At 38.7% G+C, this 26,058-nt stretch overlaps 1 non-coding gene across 1 annotated transcript; it reads right to left on the reverse strand.

Annotated features, from left to right (window-relative positions):
• Positions 1 to 13,868: 13,868 nt before the first annotated feature.
• Positions 13,869 to 13,974, reverse strand: LOC121216911 (small nucleolar RNA R71). Its single transcript, XR_005913120.1, has one exon. It is a non-coding gene; the product is annotated as a small nucleolar RNA R71 (small nucleolar RNA).
• Positions 13,975 to 26,058: the final 12,084 nt, after the last annotated feature.

Consider the following 26,058-nt stretch of genomic DNA (forward strand, 5'->3'; position numbering starts at 1 on the left):
GAGAAAGGGGTGTGAAACGTATCTTGCATACGTATTTGATAATAAAGAGCCAGAAAGGAAACTTGAATCTGTGGCGGTGGTTTGTGAATACCCGGATGTTTTTCCCAAAGAATTACCGCGTTTACCACCTGTTCGGGAGGTAGAGTTTGGCATTGAGCTTGTACTTGGGACTACACCGATTTCGATAGCTCCGTATCGTATGGCACCAACTGAGTTAAAAGAGTTGAAAGCTCAGTTGCAAGAGTTGATGGATAGAGGTTTCGCTCGACCAAGTTTCTCACCTTGGGGTGCACCAGTATTGTTTGTGAAAAAGAAGGACGGAACCATGAGGTTGTGCATCAACTATCGTCAGCTGAATAAAGTGACAATAAAGAATAAATATCCGTTACCGCGTATTGATGATTTGTTTGATCAACTAAAGGGAGCCTCGGTGTTTTCAAAGATAGATTTGAGATCGGGATATTATCAGTTGCGAATTCGAGATTCGGATATACCCAAAATTGCTTTTCGAAGGAGATACGGTCACTACGAATTCTTAGTGATGCCGTTTGGGCTCACTAATGCCCCCGCGGTATTTATGGATTTGATGAATCGGATCTTCAGACCGTATTTGGATCGGTTTGTAGTTGTGTTTATCGATGATATTTTGGTCTATTCGAGAAATGAAACCGATCATGCTGAACACCTGGGATTAGTGTTGCAAATTTTATGGGATAAGCAGTTATATGCTAAGTTCAGTAAGTGTGAATTCTGGTTAAGAGAGGTTAGCTTCTTGGGTCATGTGGTGTCTGCATCGGGTATTCGAGTTGATTCGAACAAAATTTCAGCCATACTTAACTGGAAGCCTCTGAGAAATATTACTGAGGTTTGGAGCTTATTGGGACTTGCCGGTTACTACTGACGGTTTGTAAAAGGTTTCTCGATGATAGCCACACCAATGACGAAACTACTTCAGAAAGATGTTAAGTTTGAATGGACAGAAAAGTGTCAAGAAAGTTTCGATCAATTGAAAACTCATTTGACGAAAGCTCCACTACTAGTGCAGCCCGAATCAGGCAAGGAGTTCGTCATTTACAGTGATGCATCCTTACTTGGGTTGGGTTGTGTATTGATGCAAGAAGGTCGAGTTGTAGCTTATGCGTCGAGGCAACTGAAGCCACATGAGAAAACTTATCCGACCCATGATCTTGAACTAGCTGTCATCGTGTTCGCTTTGAAAATATGGCGACATTACTTATTTGGTGAGAAGTGCCATGTATATTCGGATCACAAAAGTCTCAAATATTTGATGACTCAAAGAGACTTGAATCTGCGACAAAGACGTTGGCTCGAGTTGTTGAAAGATTATGAGCTTGTCATTGACTATCACCCGGGAAAGGCTAATATGGTTGTGGATGCCTTAAGTCGTAAATCACTATTTGCTTTACGAGCAATGAATGTACACTTGTCTGTTCTATCCGACAATGTGTTAGTGGCAGAATTAAAGGCCAAACCATTGTTGATTCATCAAATTCGTGAAGCTCAGAAAGTCGATGATGAATTGGTTGCAAAACGGGCTGAATGTGTTTCGATTATGGAATCAGAGTTTCAAATTGATGAGGACGATTGTTTGAGGTTCAGAAATCGTTTGTGTGTTCCAAGAAGTTCAGAACTTATTTCGATGATTCTGAACGAAGCTCATTGTAGCCGAATGTCAATTCACCCGGGGGGTACGAAAATGTACAACGATCTGAGGCGTCAGTTTTGGTGGCATGGTATGAGACGAGACATTTCCGATTTTGTTTCGAAGTGTTTAATATGTCAATAGGTGAAAGCGGAACATCAAGTGCCTACAGGTTTACTTCAGCCGATCATGATACCTGAATGGAAGTGGGAACGAGTCATGATGGATTTTGTATCTGGATTGCCAGTGTCGGCAAGTAAGAAGGATGCGATTTGGGTTGTTGTTGATAGACTGACTAAGTCGGCTCACTTTATCCCCGTACGTACGGATTTTTCATTGGATAAACTAGCTGAATTGTATGTTTCTCAGATTGTGAGATTACACGGGGTACCTATTTCTATTGTACCGGATAGAGATCCGAGATTCACCTCGCGATTTTGGAAGAAATTGCAAGAAGCTTTGGGTACCAAGCTGCATTTTAGCACTGCTTTTCATCCCCAAACCGATGGTCAATCCGAGCAGATAATTCAGATACTCGAGGATATGTTGAGATGCTGCACCCTTGAGTTTAGTGGTTCATGGGAACGGTATTTACCTTTGATTGAATTCGCTTACAACAATAGTTTTCAATCAAGTATTAAGATGGCACCTTACGAGGCTTTGTACGGTCGAAAATGCCGTACACCATTGTTTTGGACCGAGCTTGGTGAAAGTAAAATTTTCGGAGTTGATTTGATTAAAGATGCTGAGCAGAAAGTAAAAATAGTTCGTGAAAGTCTGAAGGCAGCATCAGATCGTCAGAAGTCGTACGCGGATTTGAAACGAAAGGACATTGAGTATCAGGTGGGAGATAAAGTGTTTCTTAAAGTTTCACCTTGGAAAAAGATACTCAGATTTGGGCGTAAGGGCAAATTGAGTCCGAGGTTCATCGGGCCATATGAAATATCCGAACGAGTCGGTCCAGTTGCGTATAGATTGCTTTTACCCCCTGAACTTGAAAGGATCCACAACGTTTTTCATGTTTCGATGCTTCGACGTTACAGATCTGATCCTTTGCACATAATAAGTCCCTCCGAGGTTGAAATTCAAGCCGATATGAGTTATGAAGAAGAACCAATTCATGTCCTAGCTCGTGAAGTGAAAGAGTTGCGAAACAAAAAGGTTCCTTTAGTAAAAGTGTTATGGCTCAAACACGGGATGGAAGAAGCTACTTGGGAACCCGAAAACTCTATGAAAGAACGATACCCAAACTTATTTACCGGTAAGATTTTCGGGGACGAAAATTTCTTAAGTGGGGGAGAGTTGTGACAGCCCTAAATTGACCCTAGTCGGGAAGTGATTTCGGGACAGCTAAACCGAGTCACCGAAGTATTTGAATGTGATATTTATTGTCTAGAATATGTGAATATGAATGTGTGAAAGTTTTAAGCTTCGATTTAGTCGATTGCATGTGAATTTAGTTAATAGGACTTATGTGAGAAAATTTAGAAATATGCTAGGCAAATGTAAGTGGCCTATTAATGCATGTTATAAGAATGAAGGGTTTGCATGTCAAATATCCATTAATTAAGAGTAGTGGCCGGCCATGGATGGGTCATAGATGGTAATATGAATTTCCTATTAGCATTATGGGTTTAGAAAATAAAATAGTGAATTAAGAATGATAAAACAATGAGGTGAGTGGGAGGAGAAACCAAAGTTGTCTCCCCCTTACTCCCCATTGCCGTGACTAGACAAAGAAAGGAAAAAAAATGTGTTCATCCTTTAACATCTTTGGCCGAAAATTCTAAGGAGGAAGGAAGAAGAAAGGTTGAAGAGGTTCGGCCATGCATGTAACTAGGCTAAGGTATGTTTGATGTTGCTCCATGAGACTCATGTATATTTTTAGTTGTTAGCTTGAGTTCTACCTAGCCCATGGTTTAAATCTTTGCTATGTGAGGGAGATGATACTCGGCCATGGGTGTTGTCTTCTTGGTTGGTGTGATGTTGTGTTGATGAGGTATGAAGATGATAGAGTTTGAGTGCTCAACAAAAAGGATTGGATGTGAGTGTGTGTGAGAATTTGAAAAAGGTAGGTCTTAGCAACTTCATGAAGCATTCGGCCATGGTAGGAAGTGGAAGAGAAATATAGTTGTTGTTCATGTTAAATGAAGTAGAGAAGTTGTGTGCTAAGGCCGAATGTGACTTTGAATATTAGTGAGTAATGTATGTGTTTTGAATTGATGGAATGGAGAGGATGCTCTAATTTTGTTATGAACAATTAAATGTTAAATTAAGGGTTGCTAAGTTAGCTATTAAGGTGAAGTGCAAATGTTAGTATTTGATTTCTAGTGTATATATGTGTTTTAGCCGAGCTTTGAACTTGAAACAAAATGGTAATTAGTCAATACAAGTGACCATATTTGTAGAATGCATTAAGCATATAATCGGCCTCAACAAAGACATGCATATTCGGCCACATGAGGTAGATTGGTGTTGCACGTATTTGGTTAGAGGCAAACATATTGGTGCTTTTATCTTGGCTTAGATAATCGGCTAAAAGAGAGTGTGGGCTAATATGTTGAGTTGATTCATGATTTCATACATATGCGACTCTAATGTCTAATGTATATATGGGTTAAGTACCTCGAGTTTCTCTTTTTGATGTTCAAATGATTAAATCAATTTATTTGTTAAATTAAGCTCAAGAGCAAAGGGGAACTAAATCCAATAAAGGGAAGGAAAAAGTGATCGAATAGCCGTCGAAATCGTTCGACAACATCCGAGGTAAGTTTTCGAGTAATGAAACTTAGTTTACGATTTGATTAAGTCATGACGTATAATCATAACAAATATACGGTGATATAATGATTCTACTTGAATTATATGTTGAGTTAATTAGTCTATACGTATATGAGTAGCTGTATGTGCATAGAAATCGTGTCATGAAGCAAACCGAATCATGTTGTTCGTATGTGGCTATTGAGCCGAAAATGGGAATGCTTAATAATTGATTTGTGTTTGAATTCTAGTTATGGAAATGAAATAAAGATGTGTCATGATTTACTGATATGTGCATGAATATTCGGATGCTAACGGGGTTAAGTCCCGAAGACATTTGTGCTAGTGATTAATTCCGGGCTAAGTCCCGAAGGCATTTGTGCGAGTTACTAATTCCAGGCTAAGTCCCGAAGGAATTTGTGCGAGTTACTATATCCGGGCTAAGTCTCGAAGACATTTGTGCTAGTGACCATATCCAGGCTAAGACCCGACGGCCTTGTGCGAGTGATTATATCCGGCTAAATCCCGAAGATACTTGGGTTGGGAATGAGCGATCTTGCTATAATAATTTCAATTAATACGCTCGTAAAATCCCAACAATGAGGTATGTTTCGTATGTGCATTGAGATAATTGATTCCTTCTAAATAGTATTTGCTCAATCGATTAACAAGCTTCCGGCTTTTAGTCAAGTTGATTCCTTATGCATGAATATAAGGGTTGGAAATGTGAAGTAGGTATGATGGTGAGAATATGTGTATATGAAATTATTCGTTTAGTCGTATGAATGCTATACTTCAATTGTGCATGATTTCATTGCTCAAAACTTACTAACCATTAAATGCTTACTCCGTTTCTTTGATTCTCTGTTTTATAGATTTTGGTTCGTCAGCTATCGGACTCGGGATTGTCGAAGTCGAAGTCGTCCACACTATCAAAGCCCTTTTTGGTACACTTTTGGTTGAACTCTGAAAATGGCATGTATAGGACTACCCTTTTTGTTGTTGGTCATGTACCCTTGGTTTTGTATAAATTTGGATAGCCATGCGAAAATGGCTTATATACACTCTGAGCATAGCATTATAATCATTTTGTATGTTGTTCATTAAGACGTATGGAAATGTTTGGTAACGATTAGCCATTGGAATGGTTAATCATGATCATTTTAGTGCTTTGTATGACAAATTCTAGTTGATTCATGGAAAACCATGAAGTAGGTAAAGTTTACCTTAAAAATAGATGCTGACAGCAGCAGTGGTGCGCATTTGAAAAATCACTAAAAATAGTAGGAATGGAATTAAATAGTGAATAAATTATGTAATCGAACCTTGATGAATCTACTTTCATATGGAAGAAACCAAACGATCATATGAGTTGTATCTTAATAGATATTTAAGTTTTCGTGGAACAGGGCCAGAACGATTTCTGGATCCCCTGATCTGACTTTGTAAATTCACTATAAATTAACCAGAGATAATTAGAGGTCATGTTATATATTTATAGATTCCTTTTTGAGTCTAGTTTCGTTAGAAACAAACGCCATAAGTAATGAAGCCCTGTAGTGGAAGATATTTAAGTAGTAATGCATGAAGGTCAGATCAGTCGAACCCTGAAACAGGGGAGACTTTAACTAATAAACTGTACTAATTGGCCCGATGAAAAATTTTAGAAAAACATTTTTTAGATGTATATATGAGTCTAGTTTCAGGGAAAATTTATGGAATCAGTTTTTGAGCTTCGGAACTCGAGATATGATTTTTAAGGTGACAGTGACGCAGTTAGCCAGCTTGTCTGGAAATTTTTAAAATGGACTGTGAAAATAAATGAATTATGTCTGTTAGCACCTCGTGTTCGACTCCGGCAACGGTCTCGAGTGCGGGGCGTTACACAACATAAGAAGGCGTCGATCCAATATCAATCCAGGCTGTGTAAGGTAACTCATATATAAAGAACATACCCGTTATCACATCTGGGGCTTCCCGTCTTCTCGGCGTTGAGCAACATAAACCAAAGCTGGCTGTCTCGCCTCAGCATGGCCCATAATTCCGCCTGACATTCCGCGTCCATGTCCATTACCGTTTACCGCCCATGACCTGTCCACGACCCCTTGGCGACAACTCTCCACCCCGTGGCGGCTGAACACCACCTTGGCCTATTACCGGCGCTCGACCTAACGTTCGGAGGCAATCCCTGATCCTATCTTCCAATGACCCACAAGCAAAACAGGCTCCCGTCCTCTTCCAACACTGGCCTCTAGGGCTTCTCCCATAGTCAGCACAATGTGGCACCCCTAGATTAGTAGCAGGGGGCCCTACTTTAACTGGCCCATTAACTTTGGCCCTAGCCCTAGGCCTCTGTCCAACACCAGAAGTCTCAGCCTCCCTTTTATTCCTACCCCTTTCTTTTTCCCGATTTAAGCGCTCAGTGCGCTTAACCTCCTCTGTTATCTTTGCCTTTTCCATAATTTCGAGAAAACTCACTCCCATTATGGAGCTATCAATACTGTAAGGCTATCTCTAAGTCCATCCTCAAACCTCACGCAACGCTCGTACTCCATTGCAACCATTACTCTTGCATACCTACTAAGGCGTAGAAACTCCAACTCATACTCTGCCACCGATTTGTTTCCTTGGGTCAGGTTTAGGAATTCCTTTGTTCTAGCATATACATAGCTTGCACCCACATACTTCCCTTGGAATGTAGCTTTGAAGAACTCCCAAGTGACTCGCTCCAGCTAGTTGCCCTTTTTCACCGTCAACCACCACTGGCAGGCTTCTTCGCTAAGCAATGACACTGCTCCTTTTAGCCTTTGCTCAGGTGAGCAGTCCAGGTCCTCCATTATCCTTTCAGTGGCCTCCACTCAATATTCTGCCACATTAGGAGCCACGCCAGCCACACCCTTAAAGATCTCAGCCCCGTTCGATCGAAGTCGCTCCGAATGGACCCCCGATTTTTTCTGCCATTATTGGGCTTAGCGACCCTCTCCAAAATTCTCAGCATTGCCTGCAACAATGCATCTTCTCCCGCAGCCCGATCATATGGTTCATCCCCAGCCACAGGTGAGGTCGGAGCCTCTTCAACTCCAATATTGGGCACATGGCCCGATGCCGATGATTTAGCGCTAAAACTTTCGCGGCCTCGACCACAGCCCTTTGCACCTCTTCTAGCACTCATCATCGATTAGCATATTATCTGGAATAGAAATTTTATAAGTTTTAGCTAGTTTAATAATTAACCCAATGTTTTATGGAAGTAATTAAAGAGAAGATTGTTTTCGGAATTCCTCTACAGTTTCAAGTTCCTACGGGCTTTGGTTCTCTTCTAACAAAATCATCTATAGTAGCCCTCTAACTATCTACTGTATAACAATTTAAATAAACTTTAGAATAAGAACACTTACTTGGTTCGACGTCGGAGACTCGGTGTGCCACTCAACAAGGCTTTCTCTTTTCTAAAACATTGTAAAAAAATTAAAACACAAAAAGAAACCAAGTAATAAGGCCCAAGTCACAGCCCAAGTTTTGCAACCTAAGCTCTGATACCACTAAATGTAACACCCCGTACTCGACCCAGACGCTATGGCCAAATTTTACATGTTCATTGAAGTGTTTTAACGTAAACCGTGTTTTCATTGAAAACCCTTCTTGAACAAAAGAAACCTTAATAAACACACCTTTCAGTTGCGAAAGCCTTGTTTTAAGCATTTGATTTAAGAAAACTTATCATTTAGAAATTAAGTTGCGGAAATGTAGAAAACATACTATAATTTAGGAAACCTATGTGCAACTTCTCGTAATTACAATGGAAATAATAATACTTCAAGTAATAATAGCATAATGAAAACTTTATAACAATCTGGTCTGAAACATACTTAATAAAATAAAACTTATAAGCTTAAAAAAAAAGTCCAAATTTGTCTTGCTAGCTGGCCACCCAGAGTCCCTCCAAACATCGAACCGTCTACTGAGCATCACCTGAAAATAAAATAAAAGAGGGGGTGAGTTTTCGCAAACTCAGTGTGTACAACCCTCGACGAAAAACAAGCGTTCAAAAATCATTATACATCAAACATGCAATGTAATCCCATTCAAATTATCCATCCACTACACACCAGCTCCGTCCCCCATCACAACATATGGGGATATAAATATCGACCCACCCAACCCACACACCAATGGTTGCCCGGTAGCAGAACTACCTTCATTTACATATTGAGCTTTAAAAATCGTCGGTGGATCCACGATTGTCAGGCAACCATGCGATCCTCATATACTTCCTCCGTACCATAACTCCCACCCCATATGCAACCTAAGCAGAACATCATATGCATGCATGTCACATCCACAAAACTTACATTCAACACCTAGGGGTATTTTGGTCATTTTTTCCCTTAAGGCCATTTCGGTAATTTTCCCTTAATTACGGCTTTTACTTACCTTGGCCCATAACAAACCCCGCGAGCTAAGGTGAACGAATACTATGCACCAGCTAGGATTCTAGAGAAGAGGAGGTGGGTCGTTAAGACCGCTTAAGTACCAAGCTCTCCCCAGATCCAATCCTAGACGTGCATATACCCGTTGCCACACCTTAACCCTATGACTTGTCTAGGGTCTCAATTAATTACTTAATTTTTATGTATTCATCATATACTAGGCCCAATACCGCTACATACATGCATATAGCCCACTAGGCTCAATCTTATTCAAATGGCCCATCTGGCCCAGTTTATATTCTTATGGCCCACTAGTCCCAATTCACCTTCATATGGCCCATTAGGCCTAAATCATATTATACTCATGCTCACATACAAATTTTCTAACACATAGCATCACTTATCAATCTTTGCCTATTATGGGCCCATCAGGCCCATTTAGCCCATTTGGCCAATTCTCAACCCAAGTCCATAGAATCGTCCATGGGCCTCAGGCAACCTATCGGTTTCCTCTCCACGAGTGTTCGTGCACTCGTATGACTATCGTAGCCCAACTTTCAGCTTTTTGGCATTTCAGCTTTTGCCGATTCATTGTGTGTGTGCAGTGTATGTACACCCCTGGTAAGCAAGCGTGATACAATCTCCTCAGCCCAAACCTACAATCGATATCACTCAAATATTAATCTTACATACTTATCGAATACTTTACCAAGAGCCGAAATCTCACCTTAACCTTACCTTGAACACAAATCCCAAATAACTTCTCCTTGATCACGTACTCCTTAGACCTGCATTAATTTTAACTATTAAACCAGAATAATAGATGACTCGTATGCAACACAAGCCCCCTTACCTTAACTATGAACATTCGGCCAACCAAGATCAAGAGCACTTACCAAAGTCTCTCACCGGAAGAGCAAATCGGCAGAGATCCAAGAACTGAGATTCGTTACCTATTCCTACCCAAAACCGATTAGAAGAAATGAGGGACTATATACTCAATACTTAGCAAAACCCGATTACGAGAACAAAGTACTTACACTAGGCTTGACCAATTAGAAAGGGCACTAGCGGCACCAAGAGTATTCAGCCAAGAAGGTTTCTGCCCGTGTGATTTGTATGGTAAAAGAGAGTTATTCGGCTCTGAGGAAAAAGAAAGAAAAGTTAGCAATGAGGTAGAGGAAGAATTGAATTTGGCACAAGGAAGAAGAAAAAGAAAAGAAAGTAGAGGGTTTTCAGCTTTAGAGAAAAGAGTTTCTGGTAACAGGGTGAAGGAAATTCGGCATTAGCTTCATACCCTAGCATTCAGCACCTATTTATAAGCCTTATAGCTGAATTTTCCCATGCCCAATTCCCCATTCGGCTCCATCACTTCTCCCTTCTCATCCCCTCGTTTTTCTTCCTGATAACCCCTTGATCCTTTCCTTAATTTTCTCTCCCGAACACTTCCCTTGGAGTCCACTTTCATGCCACTTCCATCCTTCTAGAAGGCCAAAATTAAACTTCTAAAAACATTAAGCTAGGATTCAAACCTTGGACCTCCTTGCTAGCTATTAACGCCACCTCCCTACACTCTAAGTGGCGTCACTTAGCCACTCTTCTACAAGGCTTTTTTATACTATTTTCCCCTAACTTTATTTAAAAGCCCAACTACTTGCCAAACCTAATTCTTTTAATAATTAACTTATAATTTCTTCTACCCCTTAATTCAAACTCAAACCTTGACCAAGACCTACCTTTGTGTAATTAGCACTTAAACAGAATTATTAAGCACAAAAAGAAAAATTCAAGATTTCAGGATTTTTGGGGCGTTACAATTCTTGAAAGTGTTTTCATGGAAAAAGGTTTTGAAATTCAGAAGAAAATGCAAGTTGAGTCCTCATTTTATAGGATCGTATAAGATTACCAAAAGCTTAGGGCCTGTTGCTTATCAATTGGCCTTGCCGTCTAAGTTAGAAAAGATCCATGATGTATTTCATGTTTCCATGTTGCTCCGATATAGATCCGATCCTTCTCATGTGATTGTACTGAAAGAGGTTGAAATTAGATAGGATTTGACTTATGGTGAGGAACCGGTTAAGATCTTGGCTCAGGACGTCAAGCAATTGAGAAACAAAAGTGTTGCTCTAGGTGAAAGTTTTATGGCAAAGACATGAGGTTGAAAAGGCTACATGGGAGATTGAGGAGGCTATAAGGAAACAATACCCAAAACTTTTTACCAGTAAGATTTTCGGGAATGAAAATCCCTAAAGGGGGAAGAGTTGTGACATCCTGAATTAGGGCATAGTCAAAATAGTGCTTTTGACACCACAAATCCGAGATAGAAATAATTATTTTATAAGTTTTATAAGGTCTATGATATTAATGCATGCTTATGTGAAAGTTTCGTGAAGAAATTCTATGTATAAAATGTCTAATTGAATTTTAGGGACTAAATTGAATAAAATACAAAAGTTGCATTCTAGAAGCTTTAAGCATGAAATTGCTTTAGATTATGAATTAGAGGGTCCTAATTAGCAGTTTGACCAATTTTTATGATTTTGGACAAAAATGGACATGCATAGGAAAAATTTGAAAGTAAGACTCTGAGGGCATTTTGGTCATTTCGTAATTAAAAGAATAAAAAGGGAAAATCAAAGAAAAAATGTGTCCATCTTCTCCATGTGCAAGTCGAATTTCTCAATAGTCATAACTAGGGTTTTGTTCAACATTTTCAAGCTTGATTGTAAGTGCTCCCTATCCCCGTTTTTAATGTTTTTTGTTTTTTTAAAGTCTTTGAAGCATAATCTACCCATTTCTAGCTATATTTTGAGCTAACGTTCATGTATGAAATTTGACGCATGTGTAACATGCATGTATTTTGATGATTAATGGAGGAATATGAATGTTAGATGCATGATAAACATCCTTTACTAGGTGATTGATACACTGTAATTTATACATATTTCTATCCCATGCTTAGCACATTTTATGGATAATTTTTCCTTAAAATTGGTAACTTCAATGCTCCTAATGCCTTAATTTCATGTTTTATACTTAGGTGAGCATAGAAGAGTGAAAGCAACGAGAAACAGGCCAAAAACGGAAAAAATGGGCCAATGTACGAAATCAACATGGCCTGGACCTCCTCACACAAGCAGACCACATGGCCGTGTCAATTTGGCAGAATCAAAGCACGACTCTCACGAGTGGACCACACGCCCATGTCTCTTTAATAGGCTTGACCACAGACTGAAGTAAACGCACACGAGTGTGTCACACGGACGTATCCTTGCTGAGCCCATGTTTAGTCCAATTCGGAAAAGGCCAAATTTGAGGGTTTTTAAGCATTCCAAAGCCTATAAATACACCCTATAGGAGGAGGAAAATGGGACATACAAAGAAGGAAATAGGGAACTGCTCAAGAAAAGCCGATTGTTCTATTTCAGAAGCCGGATTCATCATCAAGACTGAAGATCTCCCCTCAATTTCCCTCCAGGAGTTTTGGGTTTTTCTTTATGTTTTGTATTCATTATTCTTTTGATATGTTTACTTTTTTAGTTATGAACTAAAACCCCTAAATACCTAATGGGAATGAAACCTAAGACAGATCTTGTTATTATTATCTAAATTGTATGATAAATATTTGACTTGTTCTTAATTATGTGTTCTTAATCTTATTTTGATATTCCATGATTTTGATTCAAGTTAAGCTCTTATTCAGAGGAGGAATAGACCCTGTCTAACATTTGTCATAATTAAACGGAGTTGATTCCGCGCCTAGAGATAGGGTGACAAGATTTTTCGGGATTAGGGTGAAACCTAATAAAGGGATCTATAGATCGAGTTAATGCAACCCTTGGGAGTTAATTAGAAAGAGATTTCAATTATTCAACCTAGGGTTAGACGTTGCTTTTCTCGAGAGGGATAATAATATAACTTAGGGATTTCTACAGATCAAGTCAAATGAATAAATCGTCTAATTCAGAGTCAAATAACAAGTGAAGTCTAAGTGGATTTTTCCTTAGGTATTGTATTAATTCAATCGTTTTTCCAAAAGTAATTCCCCAATTCTATTTTCTGTGAATTCTTAGTTTAGTTAATTAGTTAGTTAAAACAAACCCCATTATTCCTAGGCTAGATAATAAAAAGACAGTCATTACTAGTACTTTTAGTTCCTTTGGGTTCGACAATCCGGTCTTGCTAAAGCTATACTACTGTTCGATAGGTACACTTGCCTTCATCGTGATAATAGTTAGTTTCAATAACGATTCATTATAAATATTTAAAACCTATCACGAATATCACGTATCAAGTTTTTGGCGCCGTTTTCAGGGAACTAAGCTATTAGGAACACTCAATTTTTATTACTTTAGCCATTTACTTTTACTGCAATTTAAATTTGTTTCTAATTTTTATTACTAATTCTTCTTTTTTCCTTTTTTCTGGCAGGTTCTTATAATTTATGACTAGAAGAAACCCGTCAGGACCATTGCTTTTTGATAGTGAGATCGATCACATAGTTCACAGAAACCAAAGAAAAATAAGGCAAAGTTTAATATACACAAATAACGAGCAAGAGGACGATATTCATACCCAACCGAGGAGATGGCTGAAAACCAAGAAAATCCGCTAGCTCCTGTTATTACTGTTAATCAGAATCCTGCTCCGCGCACTATGTATGATTATGCTAAACCTAATTTAGCAGGAACTGAGTCAAGTATAGTTAGACCTACTATTGCTGCAAATAATTTTGAACTGAAACCTAACACAATTCAAATGATACAACAGTTTGTTCAGTTTGATGGTTTGCAGGACAAGGATCCCAACCTCACTTGGCAAATTTCCCAGAATTTTGTGAAACCTTTAAAATTAATGGCGTTTCTGATGACGCCATCCATCTTTGGTTCTTTCCCTTTTCATTAAGGAATAAGGGTAAACAGTGGTTGAACTCGTTACCACGAGAGTCAACACTACTTGGGAACAAATGACCGAAAATTTTTTATTAAAATATTTTCCATCGACCTAAACAGCGAAATTACATAATGATATCTCTTCTTTTGTGCAGATGGATTTAGAAACACTCTATGATGCATGGGAGAGATACAAGGACATTTTGAAAAGGTGCCTTCACCATGGGTTACCGCTTTGGCTATAGGTTCAAACGTTCCACAATGGCTTGAATCCTTTGACTCGGCAGATGATTGATGCAACTACTGGAGGAACTATCAATAATAAAACATCTGAGGTGGCTTACAAATTTATTGAGGATATGTCACTGAATAACTATCAGTTGCAAGTTATGAGAACAAAGCCGACAAAAATAGCCGGTGTTTTCAACCTCGAGACGGTTACTATGCTATCTAACCAAGTAGAACTCTTAAATAAAAAGATTGACGGTTTGTGTGGTTCTACTCAGGTACATCCAGTGATGAGGTGAGATTCAAATGGAGGAGAAGCGTGTACAGAATATCAACCCTTCAACCCTAGCATCGAGAAGGAACAAGTCCAATAAATGGGTAACAATAACTCTGGATCCCAAAATAACCCATATAGTAACACTTATAATGTAGGTTAGAGGAACCATCCCAATTTCTCGTGGGGCGGTCAAGGAAATCAAAGGCCACAACATCCTCCGGGTTTTCAACAACCACCTTACTGGTAAGAAAAGAAGCCGAACCTTGAGAAGATGCTAACTAAATTCATCTCGGTGTCACAAACCCGTTTTCAAAATACCGAGACAGCACTTAAGAATCAACAAGCATCGATCCAAGGGCTCGAAACTCAGATTGGACAGCTTGCCAAGTTGATTTCTGAACGACCACAAGGTAGCTTGCCAAGCAACACAGAATCTAACCCAAGGAAGCAACTCAATGCAATTACTAGTCAAGATGAGGAAGGGTTAGTCACACTTGAACCAGAACCAAGGCAAGAAACTGAGATAAGCAAAGGCAAAGGTGAGGTAGACCACAATGAGCATAAACCGGTAAGTACAGAATACAAACCTCGTGAGCCATAACCTAATGCGACAAGGAAAGACCGCTCAGATGAACAATTTGGTAAATTCCTTAAACTTTTAAAAAAAATTACATATTAACTTACCGTTTATTGAAGCTTTATCGCAGATGCCAAACGCAATGAAATTTTTAAAGGAGCTTTTAGCAAATAAGCAGAAGTTGGACGAGGCTTCGCATGTGAAGCTAAACGTAGTTTGCTCAGCTATTCTACAGAATAAACTACCCAACAAATTGAAAGATCTAGGGAGTTTTACAATTCATTGCTTAATTGGTAGTTTAGATGTTAACAATGCATTAGCTGATTTAAGGGCTAGTACTAACGTCATGCCTTACAAAATGTTTAAACAACTAGGTCTTGGGAAACCTAAACAGACTAGGATGAGCATTCAATTAGTAGATAAAACTATAAGATTTCCTAGGGGTATTATTGATGATGTGTTAGTTAAAATCGATAAATTTATATTTCCCGTGACTTCGTTGTTCTAGACATAGAGGAGGATAGCAACACTCTTTTGATTTTAGGAAGGCCCTTTTTAGCAACTGCTAGAATGATCATTGATGTTGGCACAGATGAGCTCACACTTCATGTGCGAGATGAAACAATCGCCCTTCAAGCTCACAATTCCGGTAACACATCGAAAATTGAAGGTGATTGTCTAAACCATTCTACTAAAACTAACAATATGGTACAACCTACTTTGTAGGAAATGAGTTTGAAGGAAGTACATGAGCCATTTTCAAGCAATAGTAGAGGACCTATTCATGAAAAACGAAGGCTAGAAATCGAGGAGCTAGATGAATGGCGGACACATAAACCGAGAACACGTGATGAACTAAAACTACGCCAGAATAAGCTCAATGCCTTTCCAAATCAACTTAAGGCTAGAGATAAAGTTTTACTAGATGCCGCAGATCCTCACATTGTCACTGCCAAACCAAATGAAGAAATTCCTCTTACAGTACTTAACATTTTTCCATTCGATACAGTCGAGGTAAGTCATCCCAAGTTTAGCACTTTTAAGGTAAACAATACCCACATAAAACCCTATTTTGATGAAATTCACAGCAGGAATAAGGAGTATAAACTCCTCGAACCACCATGACCATTCAATGGAGAGGTAAGTCAAGCTTAGACTATAAATAAGCACTTCTCGGGAGGCAACCCGAGCATTAACTGTATTAATTTTTTTAAATTTTAGTGTTTAAACACCTAACTTACTAACTGAGCTCTTGAATACAGGTTTCCCACATAGACACGACCTAACACACGGGCATGCCTTAGGTCGTATGGAAATAGGGCAAAGATTTTTCCCAACATGGGCTATGATAAATTGCCATAATCGTACGACATGGTCGTGGTTGAACCTGCCAAAACAACACGGGTGTGCGGCACGCCCATGCCTTGAAACCGTGACCCAACCTATCAAATTAACACGGACGTGCAACACGCCCGTGCCAAGCAACCGTGGTTGAACCTGTTAGATTAACATGGGCATGGGACTACATACACGGGCGTGGGAGAAGCGAACGAAGACAGACATGGCTGTGCGACACGGCCGTGTGCACCCACGCACCCAAGGAACACGGGCGTGGGCTAATTGTTAGACGCGTCCAAATTTAAAATTCGCGAATCACACTGGCAAAAATTAGGGAACACGGGCATGTTCCATGGTTGTGTGTCCCAAAATCTATAAATACCGTGCACTATTCATTGTCTTCTTCACTCAAAATCCCTAACCCTAGTCGTTGCAAATCCACACTGCCTCCCCACTCTATTTTTTGATGCCTAATCTCTCTCTCTTAGTGTTTGTTTACTCTTTTCACTTCTATTTTACTTATTTCTAATGCTTATTATCAAAATAATCTTCACTCTTCTCATAATATTTTCATTTTGTACATTATTCTATCATTTAATTTGCATTCTTAGGTTATTTATCATACATTTCATGTTGAATCAAGTTGTTAGGAAAACCTCATTCTATTGTCATACCCATGCCATTACTATGCTCATTCTCATGCTATTACCATGCTAATGTCAAGAAATTATGCTATGAAATTGATTATTCTGGTTGAGTTTGGTTAGTATTAGTAGTTTTGGCTGAAATTGTTAGTTCAAATTCATGGCTTTTCCCTTTTCAAATTCGTTTACCTACTATTATTCTTTATTATATTGCAGGTACACCATGTTATCTTCACGAGGAAATAAAGTCGTCGTCCCTGCTTCGAAGAAAAGGAAGGGAACGTCATCTTCCTCGGGTCCTACCGCAGAAATTCGTCACCCTTTCTTGCAGTTCCTCATTGGGCCCCAAGAAGAACTTTTCCAGATTTTACGGACCCAACCCTTGGAAGTGGGCCGCTGTATAGACTGGGCCGCACTAGAACAAGTCCAACTCACGGATGCAATTCGGGCCCTCCTCACTATCGACCCGTAGGGGCTTTTCTTTAAGATTGTCGAGCCAACATATCTCGAACTCATGATGGAACTCTGCTCAACGTTCCATCTCCAGACCGTGATGGCCCATTTTGATGACCAATGAATAATCCAATTTTGCCTCAGCGGACTAGTCTGCCAATTGAACGTCTCGGAGTTCAGAACCACTTTGGGTCTATATACAAAGGAGTTTAGGGATGAGAACAACCTCGACACTCTCCACCGCCACATCCACTACTCTCCCTCGAAGTGCTGGGAAGCCCTCACCCCTGGTGCTGCCTCCTACAATCCTAGACGCTCCAAGGCATCGGCTCTCCCTCCATCTCTGAGGTACTTACACACTATTTTGGCTCACACGTTAACAAGAAGGAGAGAGAGCACTGGCATCGTCAACACTCACGACGCCTACTTTCTATGGTGTATGTCGCACGGGCACGTCATAGACCTTGCTTATTTCATTGCCCTCTCCATTCAACATCAGAAGGAGTGGCATAGGAAGGGGGTCATCTCCATTGGGCCCTATCTAACACGGTTGGCTCGACATCTCGGGCTCCTCAACACAGCAGCCCAATCATCCTCCCTTACTCTTATGGGCCAGATGTCCCCATAGGGCATCTCGAGCATGCTAAGTATGAGAATGATTGAGAAATGATGTGGCACCTTCCCTCCTTAGTACTGTCTCGCCAATCCACCCAGGAGGAGGCCCTCGAGGACATTACTGATGATGTCCCTCCACATCACGAGGACCCACCATCTCAGACACCAACACCCTCTCGTCTAGTTCATGCGACGGCTTCATACGCTGACATCTCTGAGCGCCTAACTCGATTCGAGCAACAATGTTTTCAGCGCTTCGATCACATTGATGCTACACTACACCAGATTTGTCAGCACTTCCACATCTCATCGTCACCCCCACATCGCGAACCATCTAACAATGAAGATGTTTAAAAACTTTTGTTTATTATTTTATGTTTTTACTTTTATTCTACTTTAGGACTATATTTTATTTTTCTTTAAGCTTATTTTCATTAGGTTTTATAATTTTTATTTAACAATTTTGAATTTTGACTATTTCCTATCGAGTAATTATTCTTCCTTATATATTTTCTAAAAGAGTTCCTAATTCTATCACAGTTATAAAGAGCTCCAAAGCTCACTATTACTCAGGGACTCAAAACTCCACTGGGAACGGTTCTCCACGACTGCCATGTCCTGCTCAATCACGACCATAACCAACTTCAGATATAATATTCTTTTGGCACATGACTTATGGACTAATGAACCTCTACCACTACCGGAATATCCTCCTCTACCCTCACGCCGATTATTCTCCAAAACTCCAGTTCAAGGAGATTCATTCATCACTCAGGAAGTTTCACTTCTCTCCCTATCTTGTTTTTATATTCTTTTCTATATATCTATCTTTGTACATTGAGGCAATGTACATCTTAAGTGTGGGAGGGTATTCATTTCATTATCAGAAAAATCCCTGAATGATTGTCGTATTCTCTTGAAAAGCTCTCATATTATGTTTAGGATAAATTTTGATTGATTTATGATTTTTATTGATATATCTTAACTTAAAACATAGGAATTCAAGCATTGTTTATTTAAACTTTAAGACATTAGAGAATTAAGCATGATAAGTTGATTTTTAAGAATTTAAAATTTTAGGTTGTTTCCCCAAGTTTAGGTATTACCTTGAGTTGGAATTCACAAGTTTGAACATCAAAAAGCCATAATTTTTGTGAGATCTTGAGCCTTTAGAGCATCTATTATTTCTTTCATGCTCACTTTCATTATGAGTGCGTTAGTATTGAATTGTTATTCTAGAACTTGCTTGCATGTCAAGACCACACCATTTGATTTGATATGTCAAAATGATAAAGGCACTTAGGTTTAAACCCACTCACTCCATAAAAGCCTTCCTTCACAATTAACCCTTAGTGAACCCCCTTGAGCCTAACAACCCATTCATTGATTTACCCTCAATATTAACCCATAACTCATTATTGTTGAAATCCTCTAAATTAATTTGATCCCTATTTTTGTCGAGATTTGAGTTGGAATAATTGCTTAGCTATGTTTTAACCTATTTTGTAATTTGACTTGTTTAAAAAAAACAAAAAATGTATACGTATTAATAGTAGTGATCTTTTGAGCTAAAAAAGTTAAATTTCATATTCTGAGAAAAATCTCTGTTGTACGTAATTGTTGACTAGCCATTTTTCTAGCTAGGCAATTTTTCAATTCAATCTTGATTCTAACCCTTTCTTTCAGCTTGTGACCACACCCTCTAACCAAAGACATGTTACAACCCTCTAAAGACCTTTTGATTAATGTTTCATCTCAATTTATAGTGGTGGAGATTTGATTTTCATGCAAGCCTATGGTAATGACTTTTCATTATTGACTATTGAATGCTTCATTTATTGTCCTTAAACACCTCGAGTGATTTGAGTGAATCTTTAGTGAGGATGTCAAACTCTGTGACATTTTGAATCGAAGGCAATTACTTAGACAAGGGGAGACACCTATGTTTTCATGATAAAATACTCAACTTGGAATGTTTGAAACTTTGATGTTCTTTCAGTTGAATTTTCAATGTATGATTACCTATGGATTATTTTGAGATATTATCGATAGAAATTAAAAGTTAAGAAGAATTTATTTTGATTATGAGTTGAGAATTTTGCTTGAGGACAAGCAAATGCTTAAGTGTGAGGGTATTTGATAAATCGTAATTTATACATATTTCTATCCCATGCTTAGCACATTTCATGGATGATTTTTCCTTAAAATTGGAGAATTCGATGCTCCTAAAGCCTTAATTTCATGTTTTATACTTAGGTGAGCATAGGAGAGTGAAAGGAACGAGAAACGGGCCAAAAATAGAGAAAATGGGCCAACGTACAAAATCAACACGGCCTGGACCTCCTCACAGGGTAGACTACACGACCGTGTTAATTTGGCAGAATCGAAGCATGACTCACACGGGTGGACCACACGCCCGTGCCTCTTTAACAAGCTTGACCACGACCTAAAGTAATCGCACACGAGCGTGTCCTTACTGAGCCCAAGTTTAGTCCAATTCAGAAAAGGCCAATTTTGAGGGTTCTTAGACATTCCAAAGCCTATAAATACACCCTAGAGGAGGAGGAAAAAGGGGCACATAGAGAAGGAAGCAAGGAACTGCTCAAGGAAAGCCGATTGTTTCATCTCAGAAGTCAGATTCATCATCAAGACTGAAGAGCTCCCCTCAATTTCCCTCTAGGAGTTTTGGGTTTTTCTTTATGTTTTGTATTCATTATTCTTCTGAAATGTTTACCTTTTTAGTTATGAACTAAAATCCCTAAATACCTAAGGGGAATGAAACTTAAGACAGATCTTGTTATTATTATCTGAATTGTATGATAAATATTTGACTTGTTCTTAATTATGTGTTCTTAATTCTTGTTTTGATATTCCAGGATTTTGATTCAAGTTAAGCTCTCATTCATAAAAGGAATAGACACTATCTAGGAGTACATTTGTCATAATTAAGAGAAGTTGATTGCGCGCCTAGAGATAGGGTGACAAGATTTTGCCAGATTTGGGTGAAACCTGATAAGGGGATTCATAGATCGAGTTAATGCAACCCTACAGAGTTAATTAGAAAGAGATTTCATTTATTCAACCTAGGGTTAGACGTTGTTAATCTCGAGAGGGATAATACTATAACTTAGGGATTTCTACGGATCAAGTCAAATGAATAAATTGTCCGATTCAAAGTCAAATAACGAGTAAAGTCTAGGTGGATTTTTCCTTAGGTATTGTCTTAATTCAATCGTTTTTCCAAAAATAAATTCCCCAATTCTATTTTCTATGAATTCTTAGTTTAGTTAATTAGTTAGTTAAAGCAAACCCCATTATTCCTAGGCTAGATAATAAAAAGACAGTCATTACCAGTACTTTTAGTTCCTTTGGGTCCGACAATTCGATCTTGCTAAAGCTATACTACTGTTCGATAGGTACACTTGCCTTCATCATGATAATAGTTAGTTTCAAGAACAATTCATTATAAATATTTAAAACCTGTCACAAATATCACGTATCAGTGATGTTTAATGAAAACACCTAAAAAGGGGGACTTGTTTGTAAAAATGTAAAAGTGGGTAGTAATAATGTGAAATAAAGGAAAATGTCGGCTGATATGAGCATGGTATAGGTTCAGCTAGGCTTGGGTAACAAAGAAAATGCATGCATTTCAATTTATGAGCCTCGGAACTAAACCATAAATAAATGAAAAGTTAGGGGTAAAAAGTTAATTTTACCAAAGCATGAATTATGGATTGATTTGAATAATGTGATTAATAAACAAGTTAAATTTGGCTTAGAGATCAAGAAAAATGTGAACCGAGTCTTGATGGAGGAAAGAATAAAGTATACAACGATTAGGCTCGATTATCATCATTTTGTACCGAGGTATGTGCATATGCAAATAATGTGGTGTTGTAGCATGTTTTTAATGTTTTGATATTATGTGATAAATTTTTTGTTATTATTATGAGTTATATACTTATTAGTTGTTATGAAAGTATAAATGATAATTGGCCATTACATACGACATCACGAACAAGTACGACAAATTATGCCTTTTGCAAAGGGGGAAAATCTCGTTTGAACCTTAGGAATAGTCTAGGATATAAGTGACACGTCACTAGGAATTTAAAAATCCAAACTAATTGAGTTGGTCTGGGTTCGTGATATGTATGAGGCATCCGAGCTCGTTGAGTTGGTCCAAGTTCATTATGGATGCGAGCGTCTGAGCTCGTTGAGTTGGTCCGAGTCCATTATGGATGCGATACATGTAATTATGTTCCGGGCAATGGTCTTGTATGTCCTACCGGTGGCTATGTAATCCTTGAGTTGGTAGGAAACCTAACAGCTTGTGTGAGTAACCTGTGTAGCTACACCTTGACCGATAGCTTTTATAAGCAAGCTTGTGAGTAGCTCCATTGTGAACGTTACATGTTATGAGGTAGCTTTGGCTACGTATGTATATGTGGCACTAATGTACAAGTTTTCCGTGTATCCAATAGTATTCTAAGTGTTCAACGGGTAATGCAAATGATGTGATGAAAGTCCTGAGGATGGCATGTTAAAGAGGCATAGTTATAAGATATAGTAGGATGAGTACATGTATGTACGCTAAACCTATGAATAATGCCTTGGTAAAAAATGATTTGTGATGAGAAAGTATATGTGCACATATGATAAGTAAGTCAAGAGGTTTAAGTGATGAATAATCTTTATGTATATATTACTATGTCTTTGCATGTTGATTGCTTAATACCACTGCATATTATTTGCATGTGGACTTACTAAGCTTTAATGCTTACCCCCGTTTCTTTTCCATCCTTTGTAGTTCTGCCAAGCTAGTTCAGGGATTGGAACCTATTGTAGTATTCGATCCCACTATCAAAAGATTATTGGGTATAGTGAAATTGTTATTTTGAGTATGGCATGTATAGGACACTTGGTTACTTTGTGATATGTGTCATGCTATTTGGCCAAATTGTGAAATTCATTTTGTAATGGCCATGTGATATGGCTTATATTTGATCATTGGGTTGTAATCTAATTACCCATGCATGCCTGTGTTAATGCCTTGATGATGTGATATGTTATTGCTTGGTGAATGTATGATAAAGTATGGATTCGATGCTAAAAGATAAGGGATGACTTAATGGCTTAAAATGACTATAGTCATGAATGCATAATTTGAAGTTATGGTAACAAGTTTAATAATGCATGAAATTGGTACGGTATGCTTCTAAATGGTGTAACATTATGAAGATGTGAAAGTGCCATGGTGTTGAATATTTGAGTGTCTAAATATGTCATGTTGCATGCTATGAAATATGTTTTAATGTATGAATGATTGAGGGTGACAATTGACTTGGAAAATAGCCTTTAAATGGTCCACATGGGTAGACACACTGGCATGTGTCTAGACTGTGTAACACACGGTCTGCCTCATGGGCGTGTTGAATAGCCGTGTGTCCCTTGCACCCTAATTTTTCTGAGTCAGTATGCCCAGTAGTAAACACATTGGCTAAGACACGGGCATGTGTCTTGGCCGTGTGAGAGACACGGCCTACCCACATGGGCATGTACTCTGGCCGTGTGAAGTTGCACCTATTTATGAAAAATTCATTTAATTTTAATTGACCACACGGTCTGGCCACATGGGCGTGTGATGCAGCCGTGTGACCCTAAATTGATGCTGATGTCATAGTCAGAGAGTTACACGGCTAGAGGACATGGGCATGTCGAGAGCACACGGGCGTGTCCCCTGTTTCACACGAGCGTGTAGCTTTGTATTAGGGAAAATTTCTCAAACTTTTCTAAAGTCTTCGATTTAGTCTCAAATCCCTTCTGGTGGTTGTTTTGGGCCTCGCAAGCCCATACCAGGGGCAAATTGTGTATTTATCAATGAAGTTGTTTTAAAGAAAAAAATTTTATAGCCTGCTTTTTGTATGAATGACTGTGTATGTGTTCGGTAATGCCTCGTATCCTATCCCAGCCTCGGGTACGGGTAAAGGGTGCTACAACACCTGTGTGAATAGGTTGCGTGCCTCACATGGCCACCAAACACGCCCGTGTCACAGGCCGTGTGAAAACAGGGCATACATACTGACTTACCACACAGCCGAGGACACGGCCGTGTGCCATGGCAATGGGAAAACTGGAGGGGTTACTGACTTAGGTCAGACGGCTCGCCACATGCCCATATGCCAACCCGTGTGCCATACATAGCCAGTATACATGCCCGTGTGTCTAGGCCGTGCCAAACTTGTAAGGTATACTGACTTAATTCGAAAGGGTTTTGCAGGAACACACGACTGTGTAACGTGACCGTGTGTCACACATGGCTGAGACACACGCCCGTGTCTCTGCCCGTATGGACAAAAATAGGCCATTTGCCAAGCCAATTCGCCACCCTTTTCTCATGCACACCTAGCAACCAAAATGGTACCATTTCATTACATTTATAGGCAGCCAAAACATGTCAATTCATACATTCATGCCAACTATCCTCAACCATTTCAACTACTAAATTTCATATTCAAAACATACCAAATCATTATGCCAAAATCATCAAAACTTACATAAGTTCCAAATGCATTTACTCATCATCTTATCATCTAATTCAAATTTCAAAATAACACCAATTCAATACCTTATTCTCATACCATACTAGGCCAAATTCACAAGGCATACCATTCACATTACATAGCATATATATACACATTCAATAAGTAAAATTCACATCCCACAACTTTACCAAATACAAGCCAAATCACATGGCTATAATTTCATAACACAAAATGTACCATAATGACACTAGCCTATACATGCCATATACCGTTTATACAAGGCTTCAAAAGTACCAACAAAAATGATTGATACTGTGATGACGTTTCCCGACAATCCTCGAGTCCAAGCTATCTTCGATAATATATAAAATATAGATAAATAGCACACAGTAAGCTTCATAGCTTGGTAAGCTCGTAAGTAATTAATTCAACTCATCAAATAAATGTAATTCAACCAATTTCACATTACCAAATCAAATTCACATTAACTACAAGCCTTTCTCATGTCTCAAAACATGATCCAATATAATCTCATTGAACTTTCTTAATGTAATATTCGAATAGGTTCCGTACGTACCTGTACCACCTCGTACTAACCTCTTCCTCCAATACATCATTCATTACCCGTTGAACCATTTGGAATAGAAGTCAGATACTCAGGATCTCAATCGATAAGTACCTATACCATGGCCCGTAGCCAAATCAAGGTAACTTATCCCAGAGTTCCTATACCTTGGCCTGTCGCCAAATCAAGGTATTATTTGCATCCGAAGTGCCGATATCATGGCCTGAAGCCAACTCATCCAATATGCGTGGCCCGAAGCCAAATCAATATATCAACTTATAACATTTCACAAATATCCAATTCTAGTCTTAAGGTTCAACCGAGATTTCACACCTCTCGTTTCTATCATCGAATGTATTCGTAGAGTCATTTTCACTATTCAACACTATCCGTAATCTCAGAATCACATTTTATGGGATATCAAAGAATTTAACATGCATTTATAATGAAATTACCACACACAAACTTACCTCGTACTCGAAATTGACGAATCGGATCGATTACTCGATAACCTTCGATTTTCCTCGATCTAAATCCAAGTTCTTTCTTTCTTGATCTATATATGTTCAAAATTAACCCATTTAATCAACAACTCAATCAATTTCATCCACAAACACATATTTTAGCCAATTTGCACTTTGGCCCTAAGCTTTCACATTTCTTACGATTTAGTCATTATCTCATAAAAACACAATTTACAACAATTTCAACTAAACCTAAGCTACCCAAATTTCTATAGGCTCTATATCAGCCCATATTTATCAATATTTCACACATTTAACCACACATTTTCATCTTTTTATAAATTAATCCCTTTTTTGAAATTTCACTAAAAATTACTTTACAAAACATGATAATCTATCAACAAATACTCATTTTCCATCATCAAACATTCAAGAACTCAAGCATTCATCAATAGAACTTCACAAAATCACTAACAAGCTCAAAAATTAAGGCACGGGCTAGCTAGAACACGAAGAAACGATAACAAAAACATAGTAATCATAAAAAATTAAGCTCAAAACTTACCTCAATCAAGCTAGAGAAGTACCGAAATTCAAAGCCCTG

The sequence above is a fragment of the Gossypium hirsutum genome, chromosome A02 (genome assembly GCF_007990345.1).
Source record: "Gossypium hirsutum isolate 1008001.06 chromosome A02, Gossypium_hirsutum_v2.1, whole genome shotgun sequence".
NCBI classification, from domain to species: domain Eukaryota; kingdom Viridiplantae; phylum Streptophyta; class Magnoliopsida; order Malvales; family Malvaceae; genus Gossypium; species Gossypium hirsutum.